General features: G+C 34.2%; 1 protein-coding gene across 2 annotated transcripts in view; it reads left to right on the top strand.

Annotated features, from left to right (window-relative positions):
* The window catches only part of LOC145664482 (protein snakeskin-like), a 212,042-nt gene that overhangs the window by 122,676 nt on the left and 76,201 nt on the right, over positions 1-13,165 (top strand). Inside the window, exon 1 of one of the 2 annotated variants that reach the window (XM_081731201.1) lies at positions 10,945-11,092. The exons of the other annotated variant lie outside the window; for it this stretch is intronic. The gene's annotated coding sequence lies outside the window, so the exon portion shown is untranslated. Of the gene's footprint in view, positions 1-10,944; positions 11,093-13,165 lie in introns of those variants that run through there. 2 annotated transcript variants of the gene reach the window in all.

The raw sequence follows: 13,165 nt of genomic DNA, 5'->3' as shown, positions 1-13,165 counted from the left end.
ACCCCAAAATTTATTTTGAAACACCCTGCATTTCTCACCAACAGTGTTGGAACTAAGATGTAAAAAGGAGAGAAAATTTTCCTTATAAAGTTATTGTTTACAACGATATTATTATTAGTCGAGACTATAACTACAACAACAACACGAGTTAGTAGTAAAAAAAAAATGTAATCAAATGTATACTCGGTGGCCCAGGTGGCCAAAGTGGCACACACAGGTGTGTCACTTGTTTAATCCGCTCCTGTGTGGACACTAATTAAGATATCGGGATATTATTCTTGCAAAACATGGTTGGACTATAGTTTATCATATTAATTTCTTTTTCTTCTGGTGTCGAATTTCCTTCTCAAATTTCACCCGAGTCAAAAATTCGAGAATTTTCTAATTTCGAATTTCCTTTACTTTTTTCCCTGTAGCTTCCTTCGTTGTAGAAAGACATCCTTAAGACTTGCCAGGTAGATACCTCGGATAGATACTTAACTGTTGACATCAATTGGACGGGCCTGCGCGCAGTGTTACCGATTAGGGAAATTAACATTCTCCAATATTTGTGCGAAAAATTAGACATTTTTGTTTATAAATCCGCACCTATACGTCTGAGTGCAAATCAACTTACGCCAATCGAACATTTGTCCTTACTTAACAAACGAAAGTACAGATCGTTACAAGGGGATAATTAGGGGGCGCACGTAAAATTCGTATTTAGGTTCTAACCCTTAATTTTTCTAGTTTTTCCTTACTTTTCTGTTTACCGTAATATATTTTTGGTAATTAGAAGCTTTGTTCCTTAAATATCGCCATAATACTTGTAGGATATATTAGTGGTGTACCAAAGTTTAATTTAAGATAGTTTGCGTCTGTCTGGTAGCAATGTTACAAGCTACAGAAAATTTTAATTCCAGATTTTAGGGGGAAATTTTGGAAAAATAATATGTTTTGTCTATATTATTTCCCACTTGTTGGCTATATCGGAACAAACGTACCAGTATCTAGAAGTCTCGTCTTTGCTCTACACAACGTACTATAGAAAGTTTCAATAGAATAATTAGGGGAAGTACAGTTGAGGTTTACAGTGGACCTTGTTCTCCAATTGGAAAGATAACTGTGATTTTTTTAAAGGTAGAATGAGATATTTTTTATTAACATGCTTACTTTATTAGACATCGTCACAATACTTGTAGGATATATTAGATGGATACCAAAGCTTATTTTAAGATAGTTTGTGTGTGTCTGATAGTTGTGTTGCCAGCTACAGAAAATTTTAATTCCAGATTTTAGGGGCAAATTTTGGGAAAAAAATTCCCTTTTTTATTTCTATTATTTCCTTCTTGTTGGCTATATTCGAACAAATGTACAGTGTCTAACAGCCTCATCTTTAGTCTACACAGCGCGCCATAAGAAGTTTCACTAGAATAATTACGGGAAGTACAGTTGAGGTTTATAATACACCGTGTTCTGGAAATGGTAAGACAATGGTGAATTTCGGAGGTAGAATGAGATTTTTTTTTAATTTCATGCTTACTTTGTTATATATCGCAATGATACTTGTAGGATATATTCTTGGAGTACTACGGTTTATTTTCAGATAGCTTTGGTCTGTCTGATGGCAGCGTTTCCAGCCAAAACAATTAATTCCCGCTATTAGGTGAAAAATTCAGAAAATTTCCTTTTTCCCCTCTATTATTACCCTCTTACTGGCTACATTGAAACACACGTACCACTACCTGAAAGCTTCCTCTTTGCCCTACAGAACGCACAATAAAAAGTTTCAATAGGATAATTAGAGAAGCTGTACCCTGGCATATTTGATTTTTGCTTCTGAGGCGTAAAAAGTGTCAAAATTTCATGTGTATGAAAGATTTTTTTCTTTCCCTCTTTGAATGGAAGCCAGCGACTTCAGGATTTCACTGTACCTTGTCAACACACCAAAGATTTGTTTGAGTGACTTGAACCCATATAACAGCAGTGGTGCTAGATACAAAAAAATTTGAAATTCGGTTAGGGAACTTTTTGTAAATTTTCATTCCTACATTTCCCTCAATAATTTCCCACCTGTTGGCAACACTGCAATGCAACGTACACCAAAAAATAGCCACATCCATTTTCTAAAAAACAAGGCCTTAACCATATCAATCGAATGAATAGTTTTTGAGCAATAAGTCACTAACTGGAAATGTAGGAAAACGCCAAAAATGACCTGGGGCCGAAAGGAATAATCACACAATTTTGCTCATATAGGTACAAAGAAACAAACGATTTGTAAATTACGAGAGCTTCGACTCAAGTTCTGTTGATTATTTCAATAATCTGCAACATAAATCAATAAATAATAGTTGCCAGAAAAAAAACAGACGTTTGAAAAAAAACATGAAATAGAACGATGTTTTTTATTGAAAAAAAAAACTTCACAGAAAAAAAACCGTTTTTTACAACACTAATTGTAGGTAAATAATGTTGCAAGCGTAACATGGCATGGATCGAAAATAATAAGTTGTGTTATATTATTGAAGTTGATTCCTTGACTGAAGGATATTTCTTTTAACACTGAAAACCCACAATTATTTCCCATTGAGAGTTCAATAGCGACTATGTGTATAAAAATAGTAGATTAGTAAAGGAGATATATGTAATAACAGGAATGCACATTAGGACAAATTTGGCTTCATCTAAACAGTGTAGGTAGCGATATTAATAGTGCGTGTTTTTAAGGATTAGCTTTATATAAAAAATCGAAGCATTCAATTTATAATAAGGGATACCACTCGAAACACTATAGTTTGGTTAAATTGTTTTACAGTGTCAGGAAAACGTAGAAGGCAAGTAGCAGCACAATTGGCGACAACTATTAGTCTGACTGTGAACTATGCGATTTAGTGTGAATGAGAGACGGGGATGCCTTGTATATGTAATAATAATAATAATAAGTAAGGTTAATTTTGGCACTAAGGAGATTATGCAATCAACATTTCGTAACTGTTTTGAGGGTTGCATATGATATTTAGAGGCAGCCTGATACGATTTTACTTAAGAAGTGTGCTTAAGTATTAATTGAGTCGAACAATTTTTTTCGTGATCTTGAATTAAGAAGAATAGAATGTGTTAGATAAACTAGAAATTATTCCCACCCATTTCTATGCTATTGTATTGAAATACTGAACTTAACCAATTTCAGGAAATTGTTCAGTTACTGTTTCATTGGATCTTTGGATGATTAAAATTTAAGATCAAGGCTACATGAAACGGGTGTTGTTGTTTAAAGTGGAATTTGAGCTATTTCTATGATTTGTAACCGAGGAACGTAGTCCATTGGGAAGTTTCCATAAATAGGAAAAGGTGGACTTAATTCTAAGCAAATGAGAAATGGCTTGTTTTAAGATAGCATTGGGTAAAGTTTGTTCTTTAACTGGCCTACACACCGTCTACAAGATGTAACTAGCTCTGTTAAGAGTTAGTGCATTTTAGACATAAAGAAAGCTTTACGCAGTATACTTGACATTTATGCTACGTAAAAATAACTTATTTTTTAAATAATGTTTCATAAGTTTTTTGGTGAGTTTGTGATTTCTGTGACAAAAATTTGCATTAGGAAGTGTGCTGCAAGCTATTTTGTATTTGTATAATTATTACTATATTTATATTTGCTATATTTCAAAGTCAACGAGACTTAGGCCTAATAAATGGCTGCTCAATTATTTTATTTAACAAAACATATTGTATTCAAATTGTTTTGTTTGAAATGTATGAAAACTATATAATTGTGTTCTTATATTTGATATTAAGGAATTTTCGGCTCTACTATGAACATAAGATTTCTAAGAAGAATAGCAAGCGAAACGAAAAAGACACCAACTGTGTGTAAATCAACAATTCACAAATTTTAATGCAAGTTGGCTGCTAGTATGCAACTGACAGTTTCTTAGAGTCTTGGAGATGCTCGCTTGCTTCTAACTTAGAGATCAGAAAACTTTTAAAGTTCCGCAAGTCTAGTGCAAGTGAAGCGCAAACTTATGCTATGTAGGATGTGATATACTCTGCAATGAAGCAGAAATGGAACTGGTGGGTCACATACCTAGAACAGATGGAAGATGGACGAGAAATAACATACATTGGATTTTCTAGAGATAAGAAGCAACGTACATATAAGACAATAGAATACAAAATGTATAGTGATACCAGTCGTTTAGCAGAAACTGTACAAATGGCAAAGATCAGCTGAGGGAAGCATGTATGAGAAAATGATGGGAGATCTTCGTTCAACAGATGATTGATATCATTTGATTACATGTGAAAGTTACACATTTTATATTTAAGGTGAACGTTACAATTTCTCTACAGCGGTAGGGAAATGATCTATCAGTTGGCAACATTGACAATCGTAAAAAGCACAGACGCTGGATGGTTTAAATTATTTACTTTTACGTCCTAATGGCTTTTTAGTATCACATACATCCATTATATCTACATTTCTTTATTAAAAACATGAACATGCAAAGCATTTTGTTTATACGGTTAGTTTTAATTATTTGATACTGTACTGATTGATATATTATTTCAATTACGAGAAGATAGTTGAAAAGTTTTGTGTAGCTAGAGGATTATGAAAACCTTAGAGTATCGTGATATGAATATGCTTTAAGTTGCAGGAGAATGATGAAACAGAATCATGATGAAAATTCATGGAAGGAGAATTTTAAAGGAAATAATATATTCGCGAATTTAGAGACACAATTGAAATCATATTTAGTCATTAAACTAAAATATTTGATAAACATTTTTAAAATTTTCTATAATTTTATCTGATATAACCAGTTAAAAATGCGCATGTTATTCACAAGTAATGCATGGAGTTACCTATGGTGCATGGAGTTGTTGATTAGATCCCAGCTCGCGCTGAATGAACTTTATTATGGACAAACACCGTGTGGATGAATTTTCTCGGGTTTCTCCAGTTTCCTCCCACTTTCTTCATTAAACGATTTCATTCGTTTCTCACCATCACTGTCTCCATTAGCGTAGTCGGCATAACGTGGGACGTAAAACTTAAATATTTTGTTTCGTTTTTCTTTTATAACTGTATCTAACTTCTCCTGTGACGAGAGCATCATCTAAGCGAGTATTCAGTGATTTAAACCACTATATTCATAGCACAATAGTACAGAATGAAGTTTAGCTCTTTGGCAATCTCCAGCATGCAGAGCAAAAAAAGCCAATACATTGATATTGAAACAGTAGTTAACGAATTCCTCTGCGAAAAAGATCACCCGTACTGCTGTGTTTCAGATGATAATTTACAATTATACTTACAAGTAAACCTTACGTTTGGGTGAATCGAGTTGCTGACTGAGACATATATGAGAAAGTAGTACTAAATGTGGTCAGTATTTCAGTGAAGTTGTAGGTGCGAAGCTCCAGGGGTTTAAAAGATAACAGCTACCAAAACATCACATGCAAGTACAGAATAGTCTTCATACAGTTGGAGGTAAAAGCTCTGTAAGACCTCTTGTAATGACAAAAGGTAAATAACAAATATATGGGTATATATTAGGACTAGGGGGAAGTCATATAGTAAGGGTATACCTGACGGCGGCCATCTTGAAATCCGCCATTTTGAATTAAGGTTAAGTTTTTAAAATAGGAATATGGTCATGTGATACATGATTTAAGGCGCAAATTTAATCAGAAGAACAATGGTCACGTTAGTTTTGAGTTACGCACAATTGGTAAAAAGTTACAGGGAAATTAAATATTGTTGCAGCATATGTATTAGTCCTTTACCCCACCTTGTAAATTTTGTTTTAATGATAATAATTAAATAAAAAGCAGGTGGATAAATATTAGGTCTATGGTAAGAGTTGCCTTGATGGCGACCATGTTCAAATCCGCCATTTTGAAGCAGACAAAAGTTTTAAACAAAACGCATAACATTGACACCTTATTAATAGCAAATTTTTACCATAAATCCAACGGTATAACCATTTTTGCTTTATCATTAACCAGCATTTGTTATCGCATAAACAAGTTGCTAATTTAAGGAAAAATGTCCAAAGAGGAATTGAGTCATAATTGAACTTGGGTCTTTCTTCCAGAAAAGTCCTCAATTAGTACAATCAATATGTAGTTCAGAAAAGAGTGCATGACTTGCACAAATGCTGTGCTCACAGTGAGCACACCTGACAAAGGCAATCGAGTTACACTTGACACATCTGTCGTTAACAATTCCATCAAAGCAGTAGTCGTAAGGAGCGATCCATTTTATTTTGTGCTGGTTAATGATAAAGCAAAAATGGTTATACCGTTGGAGTATGGTAAAATTTGCTATTAATAAGGTATCACTGTTATGCGTTTTGTTTAAAACTTTTGTTTGCTTCAAAATGGCGGATTTGAACATGGCCGTCATCAAGGCAACTCTTACCATAGACCTAATATTTATCCACCTGCTTTTTATTTAATTATTATCATTAAAACAAAATTTACAAGGTGGGGTAAAGGACTAATACATATGCTGCAACAATATTTAATTCCCTGTAACTTTTTACCAATTGTGCAAACTCAAAATTAACGTGACCATTGTTCTTCTGATTAAATTTGCGCCTTAAATCATGTATCACATGACCATATTCCTATTTTAAAAACTTAACCTTAATTCAAAATGGCGGATTTCAAGATGGCCGCCGTCAGGTATACCCTTACTATATGACTTCCCCCTAGTCCTAATATATACCCATATATTTGTTATTTACCTTTTGTCATTACAAGAGGTCTCACAGAGCTTTTACCTCCAACTGAATGAAGACTATTCTGTACTTCCATGTGATGTCCTGGTAGCTGTATCTCCTAAACCCCTGGAGCTTCGCATCTACTACTTCACTGAAATACTAACCACAATTAGTACTACTTTCTCATACATGTCTCAGTCAGCAACTCGATTCACCCAAACGTAAGGTTTACTTGTTAGTTGGTTGAAATTTCTCCATAGTTGTGGGGGCGAGATACTGAAAAAATCCCTACCAAGAGGTGAAGGTGACATGTAAAAGTAGTCAAATACGAACAAAATTAGTGTCGAATTCATGTGCAAAGATGAAAAGTGACACTGTGGATGCTGCGTAAGTCCAAAATAAGCCTTGGTTGGCTTCGAGTTGACAATGGGAGGGTGACAGGAATAAAGAATAGAAAATATCCTATATTTGTGTCGAATGGATAGTTTTCGGGATCACTGACATAAAAGGTGATATTTCAGATGTGTATATGTCCAAGGTTGGCCATATTGAAATGGGGTCATAGGTAGAACCAGTAAATACTTCAGAACAGTTCCTTTTTGGTGCGTTTCAAGACACTGAGAGTGAAAAGTGATAATGCACAAATCACATTCTGAATTATCGGATATATGACTTCTGGGGAAGTGTCGTTGCTCCAGGGAGGCATTACTAACTGATCACTCCCTAAAATCGTCACTGTTTTGCAGGGCCGTAGACAGAAATTTATTTCAGCGATCGAAAGCTCGACAGGAATTTATTTCAGCGATTGAGGGCATATTTTACTAAAATGTTTATCATCCAGGGGCGGATCCAGGATGATTGTTTGGGAGGGGCGGTCGTTCGAAGTCAAATCAAGGTAAGAGCGGATTGCAAAAAAAAAAAAAAAAAAAAAAAGAAACAAAGAAAGAAAAAAAAACAAATTTAGAAAAGGAAAAGTAGCTCTTCTGCAGAATTAACTTTCTTAAGAAAGTAAGGCCTATCTACTTTAGGTTTTAATTTAAGTTTATAATACAAAGATGAAAAATACTTAGGATATGTTTTATTTTTAAAATAAAAAGTATAAAAAGTTCCCTATTCTGGGGGATGTGATCGCCCGAACGCACTCCCCTGAATCCGCCCCTGCTATCATCATCTCTAAAATTAGATATAATTTACAAAAAAAATTAGTAATTTCGTGGGGGCAAAAGCTCTTGATTGCAAAGGCCTGCATCCTGTGTATGTCCCTGCTGCTCTGAATTGTCAAAAGCTCCTCTTCAAAGGTAAGACATAAAATATAAATAATAAACGTGTAACATAGAATACAATATAAATAGAAAATTTGTTATAATTAAGAAATAGAAAATAATTATAAAAGAAAGTTGAAGGACAATTAAAAAAAACAATAAAACTTGAAAGTAAAATATACTTTTAAAACAATTTTGCATTTATGCAGGGCTACAAACAAGTGAGGAGTGCCATGTAAATTTAGTAACAAATATAATATTGGAAAATTATTTCGAATTAAACTAGCTGTGACTACATTACTTCAAAATTGAACTTGTGGAATATACAGTATGAGCGTAGCTCAAATAAAATAATCAATAAGAATGGTCTTGATTGGAAGCTCGGACCATCCACGTAGGAGTAACTTCCATTAACCATTCACCTAACAGACAATGACGCACAGGGCTTGGCACTACTTTATCAGATGGTTCTATCAAATGTAACTTAATTAAAACAATAGTAACAAATTTTAAAGCTTTAAAAAGTGTCCTGAAGAAGAGGAAGTTCATTTTGCACATTGTAACTAAGTTACAAGAGATTTACGTCCTATCTGAACGGCGCATCCACCGAGTCAACTTTTGGAATATCCCCTTAAGGTAGCTAAGGGAAACGTATGTGAACGAGTAATAGAATTCTCCGTAGCAGAATGGATAAAGTCATGGTTCGATAACCACAAGGTTCGTGGTTCGAAACCCGTCGCCGAAATCAGATTTTTTAAAATCTTAATTCCTCAGTTCTGAAGATCTTTCTCTCCTTTCGTAATCATCTGATGCTCTAAAAAGAGTTCTCCACATTAATTCGACAACTGCCTAATGTGATCCTCGCAGTTCGAAAACGTCCCTTCTTATCTTTCACAAAATCAGAATTTTCGTCATAATACGAATGCTGTCCGATCATTTTTTCCCCAATTCTAAATCTGTGTATACAAATCATCCCTCTCTGTCTCCATACTTGAATCCCTCTCTCTCTCTCAATGTCACCCAGGAAGTCATACCGGTATGGCTTGAGATCAAACCTTCGACTCTTGAAACCAAATGTAAGCTCTTTAGCAATGTGCTATCGTAACTCTATAGGTTTGTTGTTAAAACCAGTGTCTTTTAGACTTTATTCGGGGGGGGGGGGGAGAGATTCTCCGGCGACATAGGATTTTCACTTTTTATTAGTGTATTACTATACATTTGATCAAAAAATACGTATTTATGAAGCTCAAGAGAGGGGGAATTACACCCTCCTGTCCTACCCAAATGACGCCCCTGAAACATTTGCTTGCACTTACTGAAAAGAAATTCAATGAATCATTGAATGAAACTCGTTTCTGTCCGTAGATATTTTAGAGCTCTTGGCAATTTCCATAGATTTCTTAGGGAGCATCTTACTAGCTTGCACTCTTTAAAGAAAGAAAAGAATGAAACTAAAGATATTTATGAAGCTCTGGGAAGATTGTGTGACTTTCCTTTAATTTAGGCTCTTAAAAATATTTCAGAACAAACGAATGGAAAAGACTGTTTTAAAGCTATAACGTTGTAAACTTGATTCCTGTTTCTTTTTCAGCTGAATGGAAAGAGTGTACTACGTCACACACACTGCTTTAGACAAGGAGAGGTGGAGGACGGGGAGGAGTTGGAATAAATACTAGAAGCAACTAATCGATTGATACATGTATTGCGGGAATGCATAAGAAAACTGGGCAAGAGTTGGTTATTCATTTGGACTTAGAATTTTTGTAACAAATTTTATGCCGCGGACTGTACTACAAATACTCTTCTTGAAGATCTATTGACTTTCGTGCTCGCTCTATTGTCTGTCCAGAGACGTAACGTAATGTCAGCTACATACATCTTCCTTTCAAGCTCTGAAAGTCCTTCTGCATTATACTCCCGTTCGTTTCTCGATAGAAGGGTCTCCCTAAATCCATCGATCCTGATCATTTATTTATTTATTTATTTATTTTTAAATGGGAGATGAGGTATAAATTTTATTATAGTTATATCGTCTTTATTTATTTAAACCATGAGAAAGAGCTGTGGCTGACCACAAAGCCAAACATTAGTCTAATAAATGACGTTTTCAGTTTCTGTTAAAATTAACTTGTTCATATATGAATTCAAGTATACGTGTTTCATACATAATACAGTGTGTCCGTAAAGTTGCGCAACCCAAAGTTTGATTGCGTGTATCTTTTGATTTAAGAATGATAAAGACCTGAGACTTGAAATAAATGTAAGCACAGGATTCACCCGCAGGAAATCAGTTTTTTACAACTGAATATTGATTTTCTTCATTTTGCACATTTTTTTATTCTACACTTACCGTAATTTCGTTCTTTACTACACAAAAACGTTACAAGTTCCAGCATTGAGCATGATCTCGAAAACATCTGCATAGGACTTGCTTACATTTGTTTCAAGTCTCAGGTCTTTATCTTTCTTAGATCAAAAGTTATACGTAATCAAACTTTGGGTTGCGCAACTTTACGGACACACTGTACTTCGGAGAAAAGAAGACAGTGACGTCCACACATGTGGAATTTCGCCATTTCTAAAAGCATCCATAACTCCCTTTCTCCCCTTAGAAACATATCATTGTTGTCAATGGTTTATCAAATTATTGCATTTTCATGTCAAAATGATCAGTTCGTACTTTTTATCACCTGATAACAAAAAAAAAAAAAAAAATAACGAAATTATATTCATAGAAATTTCACTGAAAGTCACACGCATACTCATTGCAGCTAGAACATTTTCAGAGAAACAAGAGAATAGGTTGTTGAAGAAGTAATCACCTGATAAATATTCAACTTTCAACATCCACATATTGATGATATCAGCGATTTCAGTCAAGGGTCATATGGTGAGATTGTTCAGGAAAAGCACAAGTAAACAAGTGGGGTGGGAAAGGCCAAGATGAAGAAGTGATGATATCTCTGTACTAATTCTCGACATGACTCATGGCATCAAACTCTGGAAACAAATTCAGTTGATATGCAATCACCAGAAGAAAAGGCATGCTTACACTATGATCGTCAAGAAAGTTAAAGATCTCTTCTACTTTCCGGTTGCTCGTATTACCATATCGTAAGTTATCATAATATTTAGATTTTAATTTTTACATTGTGGTCCTGTTGCCCGAGAGTATACAATATGTTATAAGTAGTAGTTAAAATTAGAACGTCATTCTGATTTTTAAAACGCGGTCATGTTTTTTCCCAACAGTATTTCAGAATGAGCAGATATGCAAAATGTACTTTCTATGACGACGAGTGAGGGGGCCAAAATTTGTTTCCCAAAATGTTCAAGAGAGGAAAAATGCAGAAGCGGAGGCCAAAATGTGCATGGGCCAAAATCTGTTTCTCACGTTCGGCAGGGGCCAAAAAGTTTCAAGGGCGAGAGTCCAAAAGGGTATAGGGTGAAAATCTACTTCTCAGTGGCTATCGTCTTGGCAAAGAGATTTAAAAATCTCATCAGGACATTATTTTCACACGAGATGAGTTTCCTCATCTTGATGTCATCCAGATTTTTTCATCGACATTATTTCGACGGAGAGTGTGTATACATTACATGTACACTCATGTACAAAATGATTGTCGCATATCTATAACTGTCTTCTTCTAACAATGTAATTTCATAAAGATTTTGCTGGGTGCTTTTAATAATGATACTATGTGTATAATCGGGAAAGGTATATTTGTGGTAAATTTCATAGGAAAAGAATTATAAATACGAAAATTAGAATGAGTAAATCAAAATGTTGCTAAATGAGTTTTATTTTCGTTTTATTGTTCTTATTTACTGCTCTTTTGACATGAAATTTGCCACATACATGCTTGCTGATTCTGCACATACTAACATTATAAGAAATACCGGGCGAATTCGTTTTCAAATTATATTCCTACAACAACATATTTATAGACATGCGACAATAATTTTGGACATGAGTGTACGTACTAGTTAAAAACAAGCAGTGGCGTATACTCGTTTGATGGCTTGGGCTACCACTAAGCTTTATAACATGAATAATAATAATAATAATAATAATAATAATAATAATAATTATTATTATTATTATTATTATTATTATTATTATTATTATTATTATTATTATTATTATTATTATTATTATTATTATTATTATTATTATTGGAGTTTAGTTTCCCCGTTATTATACAGTTTTCAAAATAAGAAAAAACTTACAACAGACTTTCCGTTTATCAGATAGATAAATATGATTTTGTCTCCACTAGCATTACTTATATGTATATTATTTTATTAGTATTACGGAATAACAATCGTATATTTGTACCTTTTTTGTTCCATGAAGTAACCATACATTTTGCTTTGGATAGGCGAAACCCTACTCACCAGAGAAAATGGAAGTTAATCGAGTAATAAAGAATACTGAAATAGTTGGTTAGCCAACGAAGGAGCCTCAGTCTGTAAGAGCTTTGGCAACGAAACGCAAATAATGAAACGTATTTATAACAGCCATGCCAACTATCACAAAATACGGTACTGTAAATACAAAATCTGTGCTGCGTTGACTCAAACCGCTACCGAACGAGGCTCAAGATGTCCGAGACAATTCCCAGAACTCCAAAATTCTTCGTCATTCCTCATGTAATTTTCCTTTACTCTTCGCTCACGCCCAAGAAACCGATTTTTCTAAAGGCAACTGGTGTTACCTGGTAGCACGTTCGTACGCTGTGGGCAGAGGCGGAGGAAGAGGAATACGCAGATACGATTCTTGCTGTAGTAGCTAGAGAGTGGTTACTGCTACGTTGTCATATTAAAGACCTCTTAAATTACCAGACAGACTACGTGCGAAGAAGTTATTGGATCTTTCTACATATATACAGTTCTCAGAAACTTGTATCATTGAAAGAAGACACTAAAGTGTAAAATTATGAATATAAATTAGTTTATATTAGAATAACTTTATTTTGTACAGTGTTGGGCAAAATCAATTGAAATCAATTGCAATTGATCAATCAATTGAAAGTAATTGCTCTGAAAATTAATTGCAATTGATTTCAATTGCAATTGATTTCAATTTGTAATTAACAATTAATTTCAATTGCAATGAATTCAATCATAAAATTTGCAATTAAATTTTCGACAATTGTTAATTGTTAATTGGTCACCAGGCAATTG

Source organism: Thermobia domestica, chromosome 11, assembly GCF_964235325.1.
Source record: "Thermobia domestica chromosome 11, izTheDome1.hap1.1, whole genome shotgun sequence".
In the NCBI taxonomy this organism is placed as follows: Eukaryota; Metazoa; Arthropoda; class Insecta; order Zygentoma; family Lepismatidae; genus Thermobia; species Thermobia domestica.
This window is presented reverse-complemented; position numbering and strand designations above follow the sequence as displayed.